Genomic DNA, 23,943 nt, shown 5'->3' with positions numbered 1-23,943 from the left:
TGGGGGGAGTGTGGGCCAGCGGGTCTGGCACTGGGTGCAGTTAAGGTACGGGTGGGCTTGCCTCTGGCCCGCATCTTGCGCCAGCCGGCAGCACAGCCACCATTAAGAAGGGGAGGAGGGAGCAGCTGGGAGGCGGGAGCGAATGGGAGTGGCTGGGGGCGCGAGGGAGTGGGGCGCAGGGATACAGCAGCAAGAAGGAGCAGCAGAAAGCCGAAAAATGGGCGGGAAGTGCGCGTTAAATAAGTTGTGAATAAAGGCACACAGACAAAGCGCAAAATCACAGTAATGGCACACCTAAGAACAATGGCACACAAAAAACACTCAAAAAGACAGACAGATTCAGTAACAAACAGGCAATACTCACAGAACCCAATAGACACCAGGGATGAGGGCCTCAAACTTGCAGCAGAAGCGAGGGTGGGGTGTAGGGCATGGGCACAGTTAGGTGGAGCTGCGCAGTGTGTAGAGTGAGCTCCTGGACTTAAAGCAGGTCAGGGGTCACTCAGAGCACCACGCTCTGGCTGCCATTAAGAAGGGGAGGTGGGAAGGAAGAGCAGCTGGGAGGTGGGAGTGGGGAGCGAATGGGAGCGGCTGAAGGCGTGAGGGGGCAGGGCCGCAGGGACACAGCAGCGAGAAGCAGTGGCAGAAAGCCGGAAAACGGGTGGGAAGCGCTCGTAAAATAAGCGGCGAATAAAGGCACAAAGACAAGGCACAAAAGCACAGAAATGGCACAACTAAGAACAATGGCACAGATGGCACACAAAAAGACACTCAAAAAGACAGAGAAAGATTCAGTAACAAACAGGCAATACTCACAGAACCCAGTAGACACCAGGGATGAGGGCCTCGAACTCGCGGCAGTAGCGATGGCGGGGTGAAGGGCATGGGCACAGTTAGGTGGAGCTGCGTGGCATGTGAAGCAAGCTCCTGGTCTAAAAGCAGGTCAGGAGTCACTCAGAGCACCACACAGCAGCCGCCATTAAGAAGGGGAGGTGGGAGGGAGGAGCAGCTGGGAGGTGGGAGAGGGAAGCGAATGGGAGCAGCTAGGGGTGAGAGGGGGGCAGGGACGCAGTGGCGAGAAGGAGTGGTGGAAAGCCAAAAACAGGAGGGAAGCGCCCGTAAAATAAGCGGCGAATAAAGGCACACAGACAAGGTGCAAAAGCACAGAAATGTCACAAGTAAGAACAATGGCACAGATGGCACATAAAAAGACACTAAAAAAAAACAGAGACAGGTACAGTAACAAACAGGCAATACTCACAGAACCCACTAGACACCAGGGATGAGGGCCTCGAACTTGCAGCAGTAGCGAGGGCGGGGTGACGGGCACGGGCACAGTTAGGTGGAGCTGCGCGGTGTGTGGAATGAGCTCCTGGCTTTAAAGCAGGTCAGGGGTCACTCAGAGCAACACGCACAGGCTGCCATTAAGAAGGGGAGGTGGGAAGGCGGAGCAGCTGGGAGGCAGGAGATGGGAGCGAATGGGAGCGGCTGGGGCGTGACGGGGCGGGGCTGCAGGGACACAGTGGCAAGAAGCAGCAGTGGAGAGCCAGGAAACGGGTGGGAAGGGCTCGTAAAGTAAGCACGAAAAAGGCACACAGACAAGGCGCAAAAGAAAAGACAGCGACAGATACAGTAACAAACAGGCAAAACTCACAGAACCCACTATACACCAGGGATGAGGGCCTCGAAATTGAAGCAGTAGCGAGGGTGGGTGAAGGGCACGGGCACAGTTAGGTGGTGCTGCGCGGCGTGTGGAGCGAGCTCCTGGCCTTAAAGAAGGCCTATTTTAATTAGGCTGATATGCCCCCAAGGGGGGCAGAAACCCCTAGGCACCAGGGATTTTTTTTTATTTTTTTTTTACAGATGGGGAGTGACCCTGTAGGCAAGGGTCGCTCCCCTGGGGGCACATTTATTTTAGGCCAATCTGCCCCCAGGGGAGGACAGAAACCACTTAGGCACCAGGGACTGGTGTGTGTGTGCTGTTTGGGGGGCGGCCCCTTGGGCAAGGGTCATTCCCCACGGGGGCACATTACTGTTGGCCATTTTGGAAGGCCTACCTGCCCCAAAGGGGGAGGAAAGCCCAGCAGAGACCAGGGAGAACTTTTTTTTTTTTTTAAAGAGGGTGGGGGTATGGCCATACCCCCTCCACAAATAAATGGGGACAAAGTTGTTCTTCCCAATGGTGTGCAGATGGGGCAATTACCCCGATCCACTCCCTGTGGGGGTCTAAAAGCCTATAGATGTCAGGGAATTAAAAAAAAAATAGTGGGGTGGTGGCTACCAACCAGTATGGGCATGGTATCGCCCCACCACAACTAAAGGGGGGGTAACAGACTTTCAGCTCTCCTCTTGTGCACTAAAAGATCTTATCCCAATGGCAAGCAAGAGGATATTTGATTATTTTGGGTTTTGGTTTTACATTTGGGCCATGAGAGCTTGTCTAACTTTAAAAATCGTCCCTCTTGGAATGGTGAGGGCCGCACTTTTTGGACTTTGGGACGCTGCCATGTAGAGAAATCTACGAGACCTAGGCACATCTGAAAACTAAACATCTGGGTGAGCCCAGGGTGGTGTGCTTCACATGCACCCTGCACAATTTTCCTACACACAATGCCCTGCAAACCTCCAACCTTGCTTGAAATCACACATTTTCCCCACATTTTTGTGATGGAACTTCCGGAATCTGCAGGAATCCACAAAATTCCTACCACCCAGCATTGTCGCATCCATACCGATTAAAAATTCTGCCCCACTTGTCGGCCTAAAATTTTTTTTTTCTAAACTGCCCTTTTGGAGCCTCTTTGGTTTCCCCTCAATTTTAACATGTTTTTGGCTCTTCCCTGTCACAGGCACTTTGCATACCTACACAAGTGAGGTATCATTTTTATCAGGAGACTGAGGGGAATGTTGGGTGGTAGGATATTTGTGCTAGCACAGTGATCCCACGCAGGAATGTGGGTAAAATAGGATTTTTTGAACTAAATTTGAGGTTTGCTGGGGATTCTGGGTAAGAAAATACTGGAGGATACACAAAAGTCACACCTCCATGGACTCCCTTGGGTATTTAGTTTTCAGAAATGTCTGGGTTTGGTAGGTTTCCCTAGATGACTGCTGAGCCCAGGCCCAAAAACACAGGTGCCTCCAACAAAAACAGGTAGTTTTGTATTTGATAATTTTGATGTGTCCACGTAATGTTTTGGGGCATTTGCTGTAGTGGGCTTTAGATCTAACCACACAAGTGAGATACCATTTTTATTGGGAGACATTGGGGAATGCTGTATGGAAGGAAATTTGTGACTCCTCTCAGATTCCAGAACTTTCTATCATCGAAATGTGAGGAAAAATAGTTATTTGCCACATTTTGAGGTTTGCAAAGGAACCTGTTGCGAGCCCCACAAGTCACCCCATCCTGGATTTCCGTAGGTGTCTAGTTTTGAAAAATGCACAGGTTTGGTAGGTTTCCCTAGGTGCCGGCTGAGAGAGAGGCCAAAATCCACAGCTAGGCATATTCCAAAATACACATCAGATTTCAGTGTAAAAATGTAATTTGTCAATGTTGTGTTTCCTGTGGCGGGCATTAGGCCAACCAACACAAGTGAGGCACCATGTTTATCCGGAGACTTAGGGGAACACAGAATAGAAGAACAAGTGTTATTGCCCCTTGTCTTTCTCTACAGTTTTTCCTTCCAAATGTAACACAGTTTGTAAAAAAGAAGTCTATTTGAGAGATGCCCTGTAGTTCACATGCTAGTATGGGGACACCAGAAATCAGTGATGTGCAAAAAAACACTGCTTCTCAAGACCTTATCTCATGCCCATTTTGGAATTACAAAGGTTTTCTTGATACCTATTTTTCACTCTTTATATTTCACCAAATGGATTGCTGTATACCCAGTACACAATGAAAACCCATTGGAAGGTGCAGCTCATTTATTGGCTCTGGGTACCTTGGGTTCTTCATAAACCTACAACACCTATATACCCCACAACCAAAAGGGTCAAGCAGATGTAATGTTATATTGCTTTCAAACATCTACCACAGTTGAAAAATGTTACGGAAAAAAACGTAGACAGAAATGGCTGTTTTTTTCAAATCAATTTCAATATTTTTTTATTTCAACTGTTACCTTTTGTAGGAAAATATTGAAGAATCTACACAAATGACCATTTGTTGAATTCCGAATTTTATCTACCTTTAAGAAATGTTTAGCTGTCCAGGATCCACCATTGGTTTCACACCCATTTTTGGAACTAACTATAAGGAGGCTAAAAGCACAAACAGCTGTAAAATAGGGTATGTCCAAGTAAAATGCCTAAACTGTGTTGTAAAATGTGGTTTTCTGATTCAAGTCTGCATGTTTCTGAAAGCGGGGATGAAGGTGATTATAGCACCACAAACCATTTGTTGATGTCATTGGCAGGGAAAAAACAGATGTTTTCTTCTGCAGCAATTTTTTCCCATTTGTCAAAAAAGGAATTGTAGCTGTATTTTGGCTAATTTCTTTCCAAGGGAACTGACAGAATCTGGGTACCTTTACAATCCCCAGAATGTTGGAAAAAAGGACACAAATTTGGTGTGAATAGCCTATGTGGACAAAATATTATTGGGGCTTAAGTGTGAAGTACCCCAAATAGCCTAAAAGGGCTCAGCACTGGGAGAGGAAAAGGCCCAGCAGCTAAGGGGTTAATGTGTAGTATTTACTAGTGTTTGTATGTAATAAAATATTTAGGTTTCTTGTCCGTATATATCCCGACAACCAGAAGAGTCCAGCAGACTGAAAATCAGACATCACAGGAAAAGTGGAGAAAAATGGCTGTTATTTTCACCTCAATTTAATTTTTTTTTTAATTTCAGCTGTTATTTTCTGAAGGAAAACCTTGTAAGAGCTATACAAATGACCCTTGCTGAATTTAGAATTTTGTCTACTTTTCAGAAATGTTTAGCTGTCCGAGATCGAGCATTGGTTTACACCCCTTTCTGGCACTAACTGGAAGGAGGCTGAAAGCACAAAAAATAGTACAAATGGGGAATGTTCCAGTAAAATGCCAAAATTGTGTTGAAAAATGTGCTTTTCTGATTCAAGTCTGCCTGTTCCTGATAGATGTGAAGATGATCATTTTAGCATCGCAAACCCTTTGTTGATGCCCTTTTCAGGGATAAAACCACAAGATTTCTTCTGCAGCCCTTTTTTCCCCAAGAAAAAAAAATCTTTTTTGTATTTTGGCTAGTTTCTTGGTCTCCTCCTGGGAAACTCACAAACTCTGGGATCCTCTAGAATCCCTAGGATGTTGGAAAAAAGTGGGTAGTTTTTGTGGACAAAAAGTTATGAGGGCCGTAGTGCAAACTGCCCCAAATAGCCAAAAAAAGCCTTGCACCTGAGGGGAAAAAGGCCTGGCAGCAAGGGGGTTAAATTCAAGCCCACATCAAGCAAATCCTTAAATGTGAGTTTCTCAAAAATGGCTCAACAGATTTACACAAAATAATGAAAAACATGCTTTCTGAGCAAAGTTCTAACTTTTTGAAAGATTTAGAGTAATTCCATTCAGCCATTGTTTCTGCATTATTACCCAAATGTTATTATGGGAGTTACCATGAGATAGGAACATTGTGAGACCCCTCTTTTCTTGGTCCTCGCTTGAAGGATCACCACAAAACTTTTCCAGAAGGGAACTGAGGTGGATGAACTTTTAAAAAAAAATGTTTCATGCAGTTTCAAACGGCACCAAAGTTAGTAGAGGAAAAGTAGAGGAACAGAAAATACCCGTTCTATGGAAACTCCGACAAGTATACATATATAATTACACAGTGGGGACTGTCAATGAATAATATATATAAATAATAATCACAGTCCTTGTCAGGGTGAATCACAATCGCAATTTTGGCTCAAGAAATGCAAAACAGCCTTTTCCTATGTACATAGGCCTTAGGGCAATCCCCAAATGTGATTTCTATCCTGGAGAAATCACATTTGTTGATTCTCTAAATAAGAAATCACAAATAGGGACTTTCTATTTGCGATTTCTTGGCACACGTACAAATCATTTCCAAAATACAAAATGAGCATTTAGGAAATGCAATTACCGTTGACTTCAAGTCAATGGTAACCATGTGCAATTTTAAAAAAGCACCCCAAGATGCTTTTTTATTAAAGGGCAATAGAGCACACACATCCCCCTTGGGCATATGTTTGCTCTACATGTGCACCTCTTTTTTTGGGATGCACCAAGGTGGGTATTTTGCCCATAGTCATCCTTGGTTTGCATTTCCCAAATAGCAATTATCAAATACGAAATCGCTAATTGGGGAATCCCAAACCGGCCCATTGTCTCAAATGGCATGGGGTTTCTTATTTGTGATTTCCTAATAGTGAGTTCTACCTTGTGGGAATCTCTATAAGGATACCGGCATCTTTGTACATAGCAGTTTGCATTTCCTAAATAGCGATTTCTATGAAGTTGATATTTAGGAAATGCAAAATTGCATTTTAGTACACCTAAGTGCTGATGGACAACTAGTCATGCTGGAAGGTAGCAAGGGTAAGATTTAAGGTTGACTGCGATGAAGCTCATATCAGGTACAAGGACCAGATTTGTTTGATCACAGAGTTACCTTCTTACTAAAAACCTTTTATGGAATTAGAAAGTCTTCAACTGCCCACACACTTGACTGGATAGGAGGCAGGGCTTGAATAACTGCCGGAAGCTGTTGTGCAAGGTCTTAAAATCAATCAGAAGCTGCTTGACATCAGGACTGGAGAAGTGTTAGAAATGAGGTTTCTGGCTGACAGACGTATGCATCCTGTCCATGCAGGAACCACAATCCTTGTCATGTTAAGTCAGTTGCACACCATATATTACCATATATTACCCTCTGGCAGCCTGGCACAGAGCAGGCAGGCTTAATTTAGGAGGCAACATGTGAAGTATTTGTGCAACACTTAAAACAGTAAAACTTTGACAACATCACACTAGGTTAGAAATATAGAGCTTAATTTAATGAACAAAACAACCCCAAAGCAACAACAATCAAATCACTAGAGGTTGAGAAATGAATTTAAAAGAAATATCTTTAAATGTAGTGCTTAGAATCTTAAAGCACCAACTGGGCCTATCTGGTCATGATAGACCAGGGTAAAATGAAAAGTTCAGGTGACCATGATGGAGCGTGGGCGGGCTAAAGAGACCAAACCTGTCTCACTAAAAAAAGTACCTTGTGTGGAGGGTTGTGTCAGCATTGAAGATCTGATGTAAGGAACAGAAGGGGCGATGGGAAGATGCATCAGTTTTGAACTGACGCAGTCAGGGATGCGTTGTTGTAAAACCATGCAGTTGACGATGCGATGGCCTTGAGCAGCATCAAACCCTCTGCGATGAAGTCAATGCATTATGATCAAGCTGTGCAAGCGGCGATGTGAAGGCAATGCCTCAGGACTGATGGTGACACGCTGATTCTGAGCCACGCAGTTGGTGCTGTGATTTCTTTGTCACCAGTGGCAATGTGTTGGTGTCGAGGAGAGACGTGGTGGTACCGATTGGCACAGTGACAACAATATATTGATTTTTGAAGAAAACAGCTGCAGAACCCCCTTTCGAAGGGCCCAGAGCTAAATTGGCCCACTTGGCAGTGTTGGACTCACAGTTGGCAGTGTCCAGAAGCTGTAGCGGAGCTGAATGAAGCCTTTGATGTCCCTGAGACTTCAGAACAGGAGGCAAGCCAGCAAGCCCTTGAAGTCACTTTGGTTCTGGAGATTTAGTGATATAGGTCTAGTTCATCTCACTCCTAGACAAGGAGGGCAGCAGGCCAGGCACAGGAAAGCAAGAGTTTAGCGAAGTCTAACAGAGTTCCAGCAGAGTGATAGTCCCTTCAGCAGCACAACAGTCCTTATTGGAAGATTGTCCTCAGTCCAGAAGTGTACTAACTTGGTAGGGTCAGAATCCAGTTATTATACCCAGTGGTGCCTCTGAAGTAGGGGAGACTTCAAAGAGATGCCTTTGGATTGCAAAAAGTCAATGCCCTTTCTGCTGTGGCTCCAGACACACTAGAGGGGGTCATGCTCAGAACCCAGCCCATTCAGGTGTGTCAGCTCCTCCTTCTCATCCTGTCCTGGATGGGCCATCATACCTAAGCTAGCCATACCTAAGCTCCCTTTGTGTGATGCTGTCTGGTGAGAATGCACAAAAATCCAGCTGTCACCCATCCAAATGTGTATTCAGAGACAGGCAGAAGGCACTAGGTCCAGATGTATGAAAATTGAATTTGCATTTCTTAAATAGCGACTTCATAGAACTCGCTATCTAAGAAAGGTAAAATGCTATGTACAAAGATACCGATTTCCTAATAGCGATTCCTACAAAGTAGAAATCACTAATAGGAAATCAGTATTAAGTAGTCCCATTGCATTTGAGTCAATGGGCAGGTTTTGCATTTTCTAAATAATGATTTCTCATTAAGAAATCACTATTCGGGAAATGCAAAACCAAGGATAGCAAGGAGAAAATGGCACCCTTGGTTCACCCCAAAATAGGGGTGCATCTGTAGAGCACTCATATGCCTAAGGGGCATGTGTGTGCCCTATTGCAATTAAAAAACACACCTTGGGGTGCTTTTTTTAAATTGCACCTATTTACCACCAACTTCACGTTGGTAGTAATTGAATTTGCAAAATGCCTAAATTGCTACATCATAATAGGAAATCTTTATTTGCAATTCCTTAACGGGCTTTGTACGTTAGAAAAGACCAGTTTGCATTTCTTAATGCCCCGAAATACCGATTCGGATCATTAAGAAATACAAATATGCGTTGTGCATCTGGCCCTAGATGATTTAAAGTAAGAAAATGCAACTTTCTAAAAGTGCTATTTTCAGATTTACAATTTAAAAGCTGACTTCACCATAATTTTTTTATTTTAATTCATGATTCCAGAGACACCAGCCTTGGGGGTCTCATCTCTTCCCAGCAGGAAATTACAATTTTAAAATATAATAAGACAATCCCCATGTTAACATATGCGAACGATACGCCTTGCAGTACTGAAAACAAATTTAAGAGTTTTTCAATAACTGGACATGTAAAACTTAAAAGTACATGTCCTACTTTTTAAATACACTGCACTCTGCCTTGGAGCTGTCCCGGGCCTACCTTAGGACTGACTTAAATTTATTAAAAGGGAAGGTTTGGGCCTGGCAAGAGAGTTAATTTGCCAAGTTGTAATGACAGTTTAAAACTGCACACACAGGATCTGCAATGGCAGGTCTGATTCATGCTTAAACGTCTACTTATTTGGGTGGCACAATCAGTGCTGGATAAGCCAATGGTAACATGTTTTAGGGAAAGAGCACAAGCCCTTTACCACCGGTCAGCAGTGGTAAAGTGCCCAGAGTCTGAAATCCAGCAAAAACGAAGTCAACAAACAGGAGGACAGAAGTTAAAAAAAGTCGGGGGAAATTATGGATATCGAGTCTGGGAATGCCTTAGATTGGTTGCTGCTTGGTGTCTGATCTGGTGAAGCTGTCGACAAAGGATGTCAGTGTTGATGCTCGATGACTAGTTCAGTAAAATTATAGTTAGGAAGGGAGGGTTACACTCTGACAACAGCAAATGGTCCCGGATCTTGGGGACAGTACTTGGGGTTCAAGACTTAATACCTCAGAGGCCAGCAGAGGTACTAGGTTAGATTAAGATTTGACTTGACATCTGGAAGCTTGTTGTAGCGCTGTACCTCAAACAGGAGGTCACTCAACTGACCGTTAGAGTCACTTCTGGGGTCCTAGGTTAAAAGTAAACAAGTCAATTTTTCCTTCAGATTCTTCACACAGCAGGACAGTCCTTTTTCAGATTTTTCTCAGGTCTAGGTGTGTTCTGAAAAGGGTACTATGGTGCCATATTTATGCCCTGTCCCAGCCAGTGGGTGGGGGCAACACCTAACCACACCCTCACCAATAACGAAAGACCCCCACCCACCATTTTATCCCTTCCTGTGTGGAGTACTATAAACTATTCCACAGTTCACCTCTCTACTGAAATCCTAGAAGAGAGGACCTTACTTCTCTTAGAGCTCCCTGGCACACCCAATGGTGTAGCTATGATAATGGACTAACCCTCCTTTGTCCTTAACTGTTCTAGGACAACTTAGCCTCCCACTGGGTTAGAGGCCAAACCGAGTAGAGAAAGAAAGGAAGGGACACACCCGGTGTTAGATTATCTACTTGTGACAGGGTAGGCCTTTTTGAAGTATAACTAGTCCTTGGGCACAGCCCCTGTGCCATCCTGTCTATGAAAAGCCAACACCTCTCCACACCCAAACCCTTTGTCTCCTGTCTGGGAACAATCCTGATCTCATCAACGGGGAGCCTTCAAAAATCAGTTGACAGTTGAACACTGACAGAAAGGCCTCCAGATGTTTAGGCAGGGAGAGGTAGCTTCTCTAAAAGTACCTTTTCCAACAGTTAGTCAAAAATCTATTTCACCCTTAAATTAGATCTTGAATAACTATTAAAATGAGTCTTTGAATTATTTTAGTGGCTGTGCCCAGTGTTTTCCTATGAGGCAACTAACCTTGCCACAGTTAAAAAGGCTTTTGGGGTATTTTCAGAGTCAGGGAGTATGTAACATTAATTTCTACATGTCATATGTTTACATACAGTGCACCCTGGGTAGTAAGCCTACCTTAGAGGGAACCAATAAATATTTAAAAATAGGGTTTAGGCTTGTCAAAGGGGTGATTTTGACAGATCAAATTGGTAGTTTAAAATCTGCACAGCTAAGCTGCAGTGACAGGCCTGGAGACATGCTTTACAGTGTTACTGAAATGGCTGGCACAATGAGTGCTGCAGTCCATTAGTAGTATTTAATTTACAGGCCCTGGGTACATATAGTAACATATATTATGGACTTATAAGTAAATTCAATGGGTCAATAAGGTGTACACCAATTTCAGAACGTTTTAAGGGAGAGCACTGTCAAACAAAAGAGGGGAGTCATCCTATATTGGTAATAAAGGGTGGATTCAATAAACTGAACAATGAACAAAGCAATGCCCCCTACACCATACATTTCTTGTATGATGTGTGCAGGCAGGCTGTTAGACCTGCCATCCTTAGAGTGGTTTTACCCATACTTTTTGCCTTTCATCTTCTGATTTGCTGTATTATTCTGCTGTCATTAGGACTCTGAGCACTTTACCAGTGCTAAAGTGCATGTGCTTTGTATTCACAATCGGTATTTTTAATATATTTGTAAGTCTCTTGTAAAGTGGTATACCATGTACCCAAGACCTATACACCAAATGCTACTAGAGGGCCCGCAGCATTCATTGTTCCTCCCACTCAAGTAGACCTGTAAACATGTCTCATGCCTGCCATTACAGAGTCTGTGTGCAGTATCAATGCCACATCGACTTGGCATTTAAAACCTCTTGCCAAGCCTTAAACTCCCCTTTTATTACATATAATTTATCCCTATTGCAGGCCTTAGGTAGCCCAGAGAGCAGGGGGCTATGTAAGTAATAGTCAGGACATGTATGTTTAAGTTTTACATGACTTGGTAATAAAACATTCCGAAAGTCATTTTTCTTTACTATAAGATATATTGCAGAGGCCAGAATTGGGGATTCCTTAATATACTTTTAGGCTGTAACTCCTGATCTGAAAAGAATATCAGCATTATGTTTGATTTCATTGGAATGGTAATTATAAATGCTCTTTACCGGTAAAGTCAGATTTAACATTACTATTTTAGAAATGGCACTTTGAGAAAGTGGGCATTTCTCTGCTCCCACTGCTCTGGGTGCCTCTCAGCCTGTCTCTATTACATGTCTGTGCTATGTGACAGCTACACGTTGTGCATTCCTCTAAATAGCCACAAACACAGGAAGGGTGGGTCTGACAAAGGACTCATCTACATTCATCTGGACTCCGGTGGGCCTTTCTGGGCTAAGAGGGTGGTGGAGATCTCACACTTATAACGTGCCTGTCCCAACACAACGGGCTCATTACTCTCTACAGGTAGTCTGGAGCCGAGGCTGGGGTGAAAGGGCGGCCTGTGCACTTCAAGTAGCTGCTTTGAAGTCACCCCCACTTCAAAGGCAGTTTTTGGTGTGAGTACTGTGGCTCTGTCAAAGTAAATCAGTACAGTTCTGGACTTGGGAAGAACTCTGCTGGAGTAAAGACTCATGTGCTGTAAGAATTGCTGCTTTGTCTAGACTGACTGTTCTAAGGAACTGCTTCTCTGCTTTACTGAGCTCCTCTGCTGCCTGCTGAGCTCTGCCCTGATGGACTGGACTCATTTTGCTGAACCCAGAGTGACCCTAAGGACTTGCTGGCTTGCCCCCTGTTCTTCTACAGTCTCAGGGACGTCAAAGACTGTTTGCCACTCTCCTGGGGATGCTGGACTCTGTCATCTGTATGTTCTACCCTTGCCTGAGGTGCCCCTCTATGGTCCTGGGCCTCAGAAGTGAGTTCTGCAACAGATTCCTTCAAAAACCAATGCATCACCTCGAGTGTGTGTACATTTTCGCTGCATCGCTCCTTCGACGCCAAGGCTGCTCAACAACATCAGATCCACAGCCTGAGTGGCTCGATGATGACACTCTGTATAGCATGATGACGACACATTGCATGCATCTCTACAGAGCCCGTAACATCCTTGTCTGCATTTAGGGTAGACTGTTGGACAGGATCATATGCTCATAAATTGACCTCCATTGCCCGCTACCTACTGGCCAGTGTCACACATACCTGGCACGCAACAGAAGCATAGACCAGTTTGGAAACATACGTCTCTTCGGATCCAACCATACACTCTGACGAGTTAGGTAGCGTGCAACAGAGGTCATGTTACGAGCATATGGTTCTGCCCAACAGTCTACCCTTAACGCAGAAGAGGATATTTATCCTAATTTTGGGCACCCCTATAGCCATTAATACAACCCAGAACTATAGCCTGAGATGGACACAAGGCCCCTGTGGACCGAGGGAGCTAACCTAATCACCATACCTCCTGCATCAGGATAAGGAACCCCTTTTTGAAACACATGACCTTCATAACACCTATACATACAGCCCTCAGTAACACCTTCAACCAAACCATAGGCCCAACAGAAAGGTCAAAATGTGTCAGCGTACATTGACATGCAGACCGATGGCTCTGACTTCCAAACAAAGCCATGAATGAAGCAATATATGGGCTGAGAGGATTCAGCAATGTGGAAAAGTTTAGGAAGGATATGCCCCGACCTAGTAGGGCCCCGTGAAACTCGAACGATCACACTGGTGGACGATAAAGTATCCAAGACAGAATAAGGAGTTTTGGGCACTCTTTTTTGTGGATACATCACCATACTAGTTGAACTCTACATGTTTCACACTCATATGTGTTAACTTTAAGTATATGTTGGACACTTTTTACTTTTGATAAACAGAATATTACAATACAAGTTGGACATGTCTGAATGTTTAACTCAGATGTTTTAATGTGACTTCTGTTAAAATGTTCAATGTTCTGTCACTTGTATAAATGTTGACGCTTGTCTGTTTTAGTCTGATACATGTGCTTTACACTGCTTTATGAATAGACATTGTTGACGAATCAAAACATTTATCAATAAAAGTGTTTCGATACAGTCAGTTCGGTGTATAATTTCCATGGTATATGATATGACATTTGAGCATGTAAAATAGAGGGAGGATACATTTGAGCGTTTTTAAGAAACCTTAGGAACTGCTTGTTACAAGAGGCACGAATTGATTACACATGCTTCCACAAGTCATCCATGATATTTATGTGTAGGGGGCATTACTTTGTTCATTATTAAGGGAGTGCACAGCACTTTACAGACCCTCTAGGATATTGTGATTTAACGACTAGAAAGAAGATCCAGTGTTCCTAGATACCCTGCCAGGACACAGACTGACTTATGATATTCTCCAGTAGTGACAGACCAAGAACCAAGTGGTATTTTGCTGACAGACTCATGTCCTTACTGCCGCAAAAAGATTGCAAATTTGGGGGTTAGCGATCGCAAACGATGCCTTTTTTGCTGCACAATTTGCCACCCCAAGCTGATAAAACCTCGGAAATTTCCCTTTAATACTGGTTAGCAGGAATAACTTGCACACAACCCCAAAATCAACAAAATAGTTCAGGCAAAAATTAGGGGGGAACAACATATTCATGGCACTCTCGCATTGTAAGATGTCAACAGGATTGTTCAAGAAAAATGTCCAGAAATACTAATGTCTTTTCATGTTTTTGCTCAGTGATTGCCCTTTTTGGTTTGACACAGAATGTGTCTGCTGCTTTTACCTGTCAGCTTCCCGTTTTGCTTCTATCTGCCGTTTTTCTCCATTTCTTAAATTGCCACTTTCTCAAGTGTGAAAACTGTAATTTTCCCTCTCTTATTTTTGCTTTGATTTTCTGCGTTGGAGTATGGCTTAAGTGCCAGTGAGACTTCTCGCATTCCTGATTCAGGAGTGAATGTCGTTATGTATATAAAGATCACTCAAGCTCAATGGCAGGCCTGTGACTATGCCTGCTAAACAGAAGCACACTGGATGCTGTGAAACTCTATTTGCCCCCAGGAACAATGGAAACAAGTATGGAAATGCATCGATGCACTGAATCCTCGAAGTAAAATCAATAGTTTAAAATAGTTAAAAAATATATTATGGCAGGATTGCAATTGGGTTGCAAATCCTGGGGTTAAGTTTATCGATTTAAGCCAGTAAATTCTGCAAGTTCAGGTTTACCTAGACCTGAACGATCAATATAGTAATCCTTTACACTTTGAGGTCATAGAGATAAAAGTTAATTTGACCCTTTTCATTGGGCAAATTGTTTAACATGCATCCACATAAATATTTGATCAAGCGATAATTGCTTTCCAAACAAAATGTGATTATGTTAATGAAAGCATTTTGTCGATGGGTGAGAATAGCGTGTCTAGTAAGAACAAAGGCTCTTTTGCGGAACTTTAGTTTTTATGCATATAATCAAGAAATGTATGTTGAGCTTGTTTAAGCCTTCTGGTCCTTTGTAGGACGCCATCGATTGCAGATGAGATGAACCTTCATGGTACTCTAAAAGCTTCAGGCAATAGCGCTGTTAATCCAGTGTTGTTTTATAATTTCCCAGCGTTTACTTTCCTGGGGGGAGTGTAGTTTATTTGAGCTATACATTACCCCCTCATAGGACCTCCTCTTTCCATCCTTGTGACAGGCCTTTGAAACAATAGTCTATTTTTAACGTTTATTATATAAACAACCACCACTCCCCTCACCCCTCCGCCCCGGGTCATCCCTATTCTTTTTCCTGTCCCTGGCGGGCTGTACGGATCACGACGTGCATTGGGAGTCTGTTTCCAAAAAGATTTCTAACATAAGTGACTCTTTTTTGTCCATTTCGTTTAATGGATCACTTGTTTATTTGTGATATATTTCTGTTTTACACGGAGCACGCTGGCCTTACCTTTGCTTTCAGTAGGTCGCGTCCCTGCTCTGCTCGGGACCGTGCTCCCCAAGCATGTGCTTGGCTGGGGCATTGAGCTTCTGGGTGATCAAGGGGAGGCCGTCCAGGCCCTGAAGTGATTTTATTAGCACCTGGCTCACGCAGCGTTGTAGATTTCAGTGGCGGCCGGTCCTTTAGGGCGGAGGGGCCACGTCCCCACACCTTTTGCCCCTCATGAAGAGTGTCTGTCAGGCTGATCAAAGGTCAGCCTGACAGACACTCTCCATGTTCAGCTCAGGCAGCCAGGAGCAGACATGCGTGATTTGCGCACACTCCTGGCTGCCTGAGCTGAACTTTGCTGGGCTGAGGAGGTCACAGCTCCTATTGGCGTGACCTCCTCGGCTCAGCAGAGGTGCCTCGAAGCACTCCCCTGGGTGAAGAAGGAAGCGTCACTGATTGACACTCTCCCTGGGCACTTCAGGATTGTGTGAAAAAATGAGTGTGTGCGTTCTTTTAAAATGAATGTTTGGTGCGTGCGTACATGTTTGAATGGTATGAGTGTTGATAATGGATGTGCGTGCATGCGTGTCTGTGTGTGAAAGAATGAGTGTGTGTGTGTGTGTCTGCGTGTGTGTGTCCCGCCCGCACCCCTCCCTACTAAAGCTGCTGGCTGCCACTGGTTTTTGTATGTGACTGCGGGGGAGACGCCAATAGTGCGTTTTGGCTTCCAAAGTCTCGGGGGCTTGAGACTTGGTTGATAGGATGCAGTACTAATAAGAAAGTCCTAAATGTTCACTTCCTGCTTGACTCTTGCAATTATGGAAGATGAAGAGTTGGTGCTTGTATCTGGCAAGTATAGTTCCAAAAGGAAGGATGCACAGGAGCTGCAGGATGATGACTTGTTGCCAATCTCTAGGACAGACTTACAGGACTTGATCAATTCTGCAGTTCCGGCTACATTGAGTGAGCCTTCTCCAAAGAAACTAAAAGGGGATGAGGATGAAAAACTGCACAATCCCCCAAAGGTCAAGTATGTCCAGGTTAAAGATTTTTGGGACATGTTGGCCCATATTTGTCAGGTGTTGGGAATTGATCCTACATCTTTGGTGGATGATGGCTTCTAGTCCCAGTATAGTGCCTCTGTGGTCAACGATTTCCTCTTGCATGATATTACTAAGGAAATTTTGGCAAAGGAATGGCACGGTCCCTGGAAACAGGGGATTCCTTGTTTTCTGGAAAAGAGGTATCACCTGGCACAGTTTGATGAACAATTTCCACAAGTTCCTAAAGTCAATTCCGTTTTGTCCTCAATGACTTTTTCATCTTCCCCGTCTTCTGAGGAGGTTTCTCTTTCTGATCCTGCTGAAAGGAAGGTGGAGGCTTCCTTGTAGCAGGCATACGCTGCATTTCATTTTGGAATCAAAGACACACTAATTCTGCATATGCCTTGCAAGTACTCCTTAAAGATTTCAAGAAGTTATTTGTCTTCAAGATCAAGGGGATCCCAATCCAATCTTGGTGTAAATGGAGGTGTTGGCTCAATTTCAGTCCAACATCACATTTGTGGCTGGTAGATGGTCACTGTGGATAAAACCATGTTGTCTGGAAGCAGCACAGAAGGCCTTAATTCATAAGCTGCCCTTTGAAGGTCCTAAATGTTTTGGGGATAACCTAAACACTATGGTACACTGTTCTGCAAAAGGGAACAAATTGCGAAGCCTTTCCGGTCTGTGCAATGAAGAAATCTGTCTTCCATAAGCAAAACTTTCAGGGTTTTCTCTCCTCTTATCAGCCATTTTGTGGACGGGCCTGTTATCACGGGACTGCACTAACTAACAAGCCCCAGCCCCACAATAAGCAGCCTCAAGGGACTGATCAGAAGTGACTATGCTGGGGTGAGAACCTGGCTCTGTTTGTTCCTGTGTCAATGGTCCAGCTTGATTTCCGACCAGTGGGTGCTGTCGGTCGTCAGTCAGGGGTATTGAATTCTGTTCCAGGGCTTCCTCCGCAGGCTCCTTTTCAGGTTACCCCATTGTCAGGAGACACCATAAAGAGGACTGCTATCTTGTCTGGAGTGGAAAAGTTGCTCACAAAGTGCTCTATTGTCAAGGCACGAGTGCCGGAAAGGGGCCTTCAACTCTCTTCTTGGTCCCAAAGCCAGATGGTCCTTACTGACCATTGTGAATCTCAGGGCTCTGATCAGAATGCTGTAGCTAGATCATTTTCGGATGACCACATTGCAGTCAGTCATTTCACTCATCCAACAGGGCAACTTTCTGACTTCCCTGGATTTGGAAGATGCCTATTTTCACATGCCTGTCCATTCAGAATATCAACAGTTACTGCAGTTTGCTGTGGACAGGGCTCAATACCAGTTTCAAGTGTTGCCTTTCAGACTCTCCACCACTCCCCAGACATCTACCAAGGTATTGGCTCCGGCTTTGAGCTTTTTCACCTTCAGTGTTTCCCTGGGTTTACCTATATTGATGATTATTTGATTTCTGGTTCCTCTGTTCCTAAGGCTCTACTGACAGTGAAAGCAACCACAAACATGTTCCAACACATGGGCTTCGAGGTGAATCTAGCAAAGTCTCAGCTGGTCCCTGCTCAGAGATTGCAGTTTATCATCTGTCTTTTCGATACGGGTGGTGTTCCTCCCACCTGCTTGCATTGCTACCGCGGAGCACCTTCTGTTGGATCTCCTGGCTCAGCAGTCAACTCGAGCTTGGACTTAGTTGAGGGTTCAGGGATTGGTGGCTGCCACCACGGCTGTGTATTCACTGGCCGGCATGCACTTCATGCCTCTAGTGAATTACCTGTTGTCTCAATGGGACCCCTCCCTCATGAATTATGATTCTCTGGTTCCTCTCATCCTGTTCTGGTCCAGAAATTGAGTTGGTGGCTTGAGACTCCCAACCTGGAGAAAGGGATCAGTTTCCAGATTACTCCTCCTCTCTTACAACTGATGCTAGTCTTTGGGGCTGGGTGGCCATGTTGGAGTCCTTGGAGGCCAAGGATCAATGGGCGCAGGTGGACAGCACTCACTCCTCAAATTAGCGAGAGTTAGCAGCCATTTGACAGGCATTGCTGTCCTTCCATGTTCAGCTGCAGGGGGGAAATCTGTTGGTTCACACCAACAACCAGGTGGCTTGCTGTTTCTTGAATCGCCAACGGGCCAAGAGATGTATGTCTCTGAATCATCTGGCTTCCCTGATTTGTTCCTGGGCAGAATCACACCTCATTGCCTTGAGGGCTGTTTACATTCAGGGTCACCTGAACTTTCATGTGGACAGCCTGATGCCTTCCTCAGTCTGGGCCATCTTTCAGTACTCCTGTTCAGGGAGATTTGTTTCCAGTTTGGGGAGCCTTGGGTGGACCTTTTTGCATCTCCACACAATGCACTCCTTCTTCGGTTTTGTTCCAAATTGGTTTAACCCCAGTCATGGGTGGTGGATGGCCTGTTGATCTCTGGTACTCGGGCTTTCTGTATGCCTTCCCTCTGATTCCCCTCCTCTCGAGTGTGCTGCAGAATATTTGGGTGGAGAGGGTATCTGTTCTCCTGATTGCTCCTTTTTGCCTCACCTCCTTTGGTTCCCTCTGTTGAGGAGGTTGTCTGGGGCAGATTTGTCTGATTTCTAGTTATCCCGTCGCTGCTTCAGTTTCCCCGTCCTTACTTTGCCTCCATTAATTGAAACTGGCTGTCTGGCTCTCCAACGTTTGGCGTTAGTCTTTGAGTTGTTTTTATCAGTAGGTGACGGGTATTCAACATTCCCGCAGGGCTTCAACCCTTAAGAGTTAGCATAAGCATTGAGGCTCTTTTGTCAAGTGGTGTGCCTCTCATGGGGTGAATTCTGTGAGTGGGGACCTGACAAAGCTTCTTCGATTTCTCATGGAATTTCTTTGAATAATCTTTCCCCTTCTACGTTGGCTGCTCAGTGGGCTGTTATTTGTGCATGTAAGGGTTCGGGAGTTATGATGGATGGTGTTGCTCCTTTGGTGGCTTGGCTGCTACAGAGTTTTGGCTTTGTCGTTCAATCACTCCGGTGATAATGCCTTTTTGGGATCTGCTAACTGTCCTGCAGGGTCTCTAACTGTCCTCTCTTGAGCCTTTGTTGGAGGCCGATTTGCTGTGGTTGTCTGAGAAGTTGCCTTTTCTGTTGGCCATTACCTCAGCTAGGAGATTCGGGGAATTGGGGGCCTTGCATATCTCTTTCCCCTGTGTGTGCCAGACAGAGGGGTGTTGTGGCTGGATCCAGCCTTACTTCCTAACATCTCCCCCAAATTCCATTTGCAACAGTAGATTGGTCTTATTGATTGCCCTGATGAAGAGGGTTCCTTTGCTATTGGGTGTTATGAGGGCCCTTCATTTTTATCTTCAACCTATCCAGGGCGTTCGTCTTTCTCCTGCTCTGTTTGTGTCCTGTAGGGGAGTGGCTAAGGGCACCATCAGTAGGTGGGAGAGCTTGACAGTGTGCCAGTCCTATAGGGCCTCAGGGTTGGTTCCTCCAGCTCAGGTTCAGGGACGCTCTACTCCGTGTCAGCATTCTGGGCTGAGGTAGCAGGTGTCTCTGGCTCAGAGATTTGTAAGGCAGCTATGTGGCAGTCGCATCATACTTTTATCAAGCATCATCGTCTAGATGTGTTACATGCATCTGTGAACAATTTTGCTGTGGGTGTTATGAACACAGCTTTGTCTTGAACCTTGTTTTTGATCAAACTTTGTATTCATCATGTATCCTTCATGCTTTCTCTTTATATTTTGACTTGAGAGAGCTTCACTAGTGTAAAGTCTGGGACAAGCAGGTCCTGTAGGGGGTAATGTGTTGTTACTTACTGGTAATCTTCGTTACCCAAATTAAGGTCCTTCACGTCCCAGTCCTGTTCCCTTCACTCCGCTGGTAGTTGTGTCTGGTCTTGTTCATAACAAGCGTGGCGGAGGGTAGGAGGGGTTTATGTAATAAAAATAAAAAATTAACTAGCGTTTCAAAGGTTGTTTGGGAGGTGGGATTGCCTCACTAATGAAAGGACTGGGACGAGGAGGACCTTAACCACGGTAATTAAGATTACCAGTAATTTACAACACATTATCCTCGCTAAGAAACAGTGCTAGAGAACTTGTGTGAAGACTGCACCTGGGCGAGATTTCCAAATGAACGCTCTCACATTTTTATTTTTATTGTCCATCTGTTTGATGGTGATGCTTGCTAAATATGGATTCAAGCTGTTTTACCCTCAAAATATCTTAGAGCTCCTTAGTGTCTAAGGCCATCATAGATAGGAAGCAGGGATCGGGATGTGTGAAAACGGGTGCTGAAGGAGGCTCATGAGAACTGTGTCAAAGGCTAAAGGGGAAGGAAAAGACAGTCCAGTACATGAAACTGTTCATAGGAGAGTTTGGTGAAATAGCCTTCCCCCTGCAAAGATGTGAGTAACCTGCACGCTATAGTTCGAATCAAGGCAGAAATGCATTGACCTTTCTCTTTTTGAAGATTTCAAACATTACCATTGATGTAGGTCACTTTAAAACAGGGAGATGTCATACAGAATTGGAATAGTATGTAGGAGATTTGTATAAGAGCTCTAAGTGTCAGTGCTTCTGTCTAATGTATACATATTTGTACCCCAGCCCTCCTGAAGGTTTTATGTCAGTACATCAAGTACGAAAATATTATCTGACATAAATATTGTGACATAAGTATTATTTACAAAAATATCACTCCACTGAGTGTAGATTTTCTATTATCACTGTAACAGGGAGCAATTTATAATTATTATTTGGTACACCATGGGCACTGTTAGAAAGCTCAAAGTTTACGATCAAATGTACTTGTTTTATATCTGCTAGAAAAATCACAAGGCAGACGTAACCCCATCATGAATGCAGAGTTCTCTACAACCATAAATTCCACTAAAGCGGTGCAAAAATTTGGTTTTCAAGTTGAGCTGGCATAAATTCATCGCCAGGTTTGGTGAGGTTTTATGGAAAGCATTTTCTCCATGGGGTAAAATATTGTCCCAGTGGAGAAAAAAAATGAGCATTTTCAGAGGGAATCCTATTTCCCAAAGTGGAATTCTTTACTATGGAAAACATAGTACAGCACACAATATGATCCTTCTCAGGAATTCACATGAAAAACTGCATCTGTCACAGTAGTCAATGGGGGTTCCTGGATATGTTTTTAAATCCCAGAAAGAAGTAAACTTACTCTCTCATCCAGCATGAAAATTTACAATTGTAGATTAAGGCCCAGATTTATACTTGCTTTGCACCGAATTTGCTTCATTTTTTTTTACACAAATTCGGTGCAAACCTATCTCCAAACGATCCTTTGGCACTAGACCCGTCTACCACCAAAGTTTTGGAGTTAAAGTCATTTTTTGGCACCTTGCGTCAATGAGATGCATGGGAGGTGTTCCCGGGCAAAAAATGACGATATAGCTTTAGCGCCATATCAATCCTTCTGTGCTAAAATCAAGCACGGTGGTAGTGAGCCTTAAATAATGGTGCTAAGCTTGCTTAGTTCCATTATTTAACGCCTCGGTCAGGGCAGGTGTCAGGGGACCTGTGAGCATATGTCTATGGTCAGAGACCATGGAATGGGCCCACAGGTGGCCTTCCTTAGCCCCAGGGAAAACCCTACCCGCACCAGCGGGACTCTGAGGATGGGGGGACCTGGTGAGTAAGGTAAGTACAAGTAAGTATTTTTATTTTAAGTGCCATAGGGGGGCCTAACTTGGTCCTCCCTACATGGCACTGAGCCCAATGGCACTGGGCATGGCTATTGGAGAGGTGGGCATGACTCCTATTTTTACTAAGACAGGAGTCATGTCCATGAGGGTTTTACATCAAAAAATAATGCTAGTATGGTTAGAGGCATTTTTGTGCCTCTGCCCATACTAGCGTTATCCTTTGACGCACAACCTCCTCCTCCCCCACCTGGCTAGCATCCTTTTTTATGACGCTAGCCGGACCTTACCGCCAGCTACCGTAATTCCTTGGATATGATGCCCAGCCGGCATTTTGGAATGCCACTAGCCGGCTGTATACTTTTTCACACAAAACTGCGTTAGCGCAGTTTTACGTGAAAATGTATAAATATGCCCCTTAGCATTTTCTTTGTGAAATGGGCCCTTTTTATTTGTCTGGGTATTATATTTAGATTACAACATTCCATACACAAGCTGTGAGTTAATAGTCAATTTAGAACTGTGGAGACTGCAGGTTGAGCGGAGAATACCGCACATAAAAAGACAGGACCAGACCATCTTTTTGTGTGTGGAGTTCTCCGACCTTATAGCGGAGCCTCCACATCCATAAACTTACTGTTAACTTGCAGTCTGTGAATACCAAAAAAATGTAAAAGTACACAAAAGTGTACGTTTATCTTTGTGAATCAGGCCGTTGACCTTTATGTTGGAGGGACGTGTTATGATTTCTCCATTCTTCTGACTTTAAGTTTTGGCTTTGACTTTATCACTAGTCAGTGATTTTGATAGACATATCGAGCTCGGAAACATTCAGTCGTGCAAGGCATGACTGACACAGTTTTCTATCCAGTTAAGGTACAAAAAATACTTCAGCATGCAGCTTGCTCTACCCAGTCCTAATTTGTGTAACTTTACTAGCAGGCTGTTAGATCTGAAAAAGAGATCTCAGAGAGAGTCACCTGTATGTATACCTCTCCTTTTTGTCACATGGTAATAATGTTTAGTGAGTTAATGTGACTGCAAAAAGACTCCCGGCCAACTTCTGTGAATTTGAACCAGAACATGGAAATAGCACTGCTGGCATCCCTATCACCTAATGCTGATGTCCCTCTGCCATCTAACACCTGTCCTGCTCCTCAGGACGGCCACTGGAACAGTGCAGATGACCCCCATCATAGAGGCAGAGAGCCTGGGAGACTTTTGTGACCTCAGGGCGACAGGGATCAGACTCTGATGGCAGTGGCAGACCTCACCCAGTCCCAGGACAAGGACAAGTCCCCTGCACCACTGAAGTCTGCACTGCCCTCCGATTGAACTCCTTGCAACCTCTGGGTCCCTGACCTCATCTTTAACCCAGGGTGTCGGCCTGTGCTCTGGACCATCATCCCAGAGAAGGGATAAGTATTTTATTGTATATTTCTACTGGCTACAGGCCTCCTCTCAAATGTAATGTGTAGGTTGGCAATGCACTTGAAGACTGCAATGTCCACTGTTGATTATATTCTAGCTCAGTTAAAGACTCCATCGTCCCTACGGCTCCCTTTCCCATCAGCCTTAGCTAGCTGCCTGAGGGTAACCTAAGAATATGAAACACAACATGGACTAGCTACACCTGATGCATTGCTGATGTACCCTGTTGCGAGTGGGACTGGCCGCTTGCAATCCTTGTGTTTTTTGCATGCTTCCATGATATTTTTTGATGTGGTTACTATTATGTTGATTACAAATGTTTATAGCTTTGGCCTGACATGCTGCTGTCTGTGTCATCTTTTTCTTATGGCCTGGTCCTTCT

The sequence above is a fragment of the Pleurodeles waltl genome, chromosome 9, assembly GCF_031143425.1.
Source record: "Pleurodeles waltl isolate 20211129_DDA chromosome 9, aPleWal1.hap1.20221129, whole genome shotgun sequence".
NCBI lineage: Eukaryota > Metazoa > Chordata > Amphibia > Caudata > Salamandridae > Pleurodeles > Pleurodeles waltl.
The sequence above is the reverse complement of the archived record's forward strand: the minus strand, read 5'-3'. Positions refer to the sequence as shown.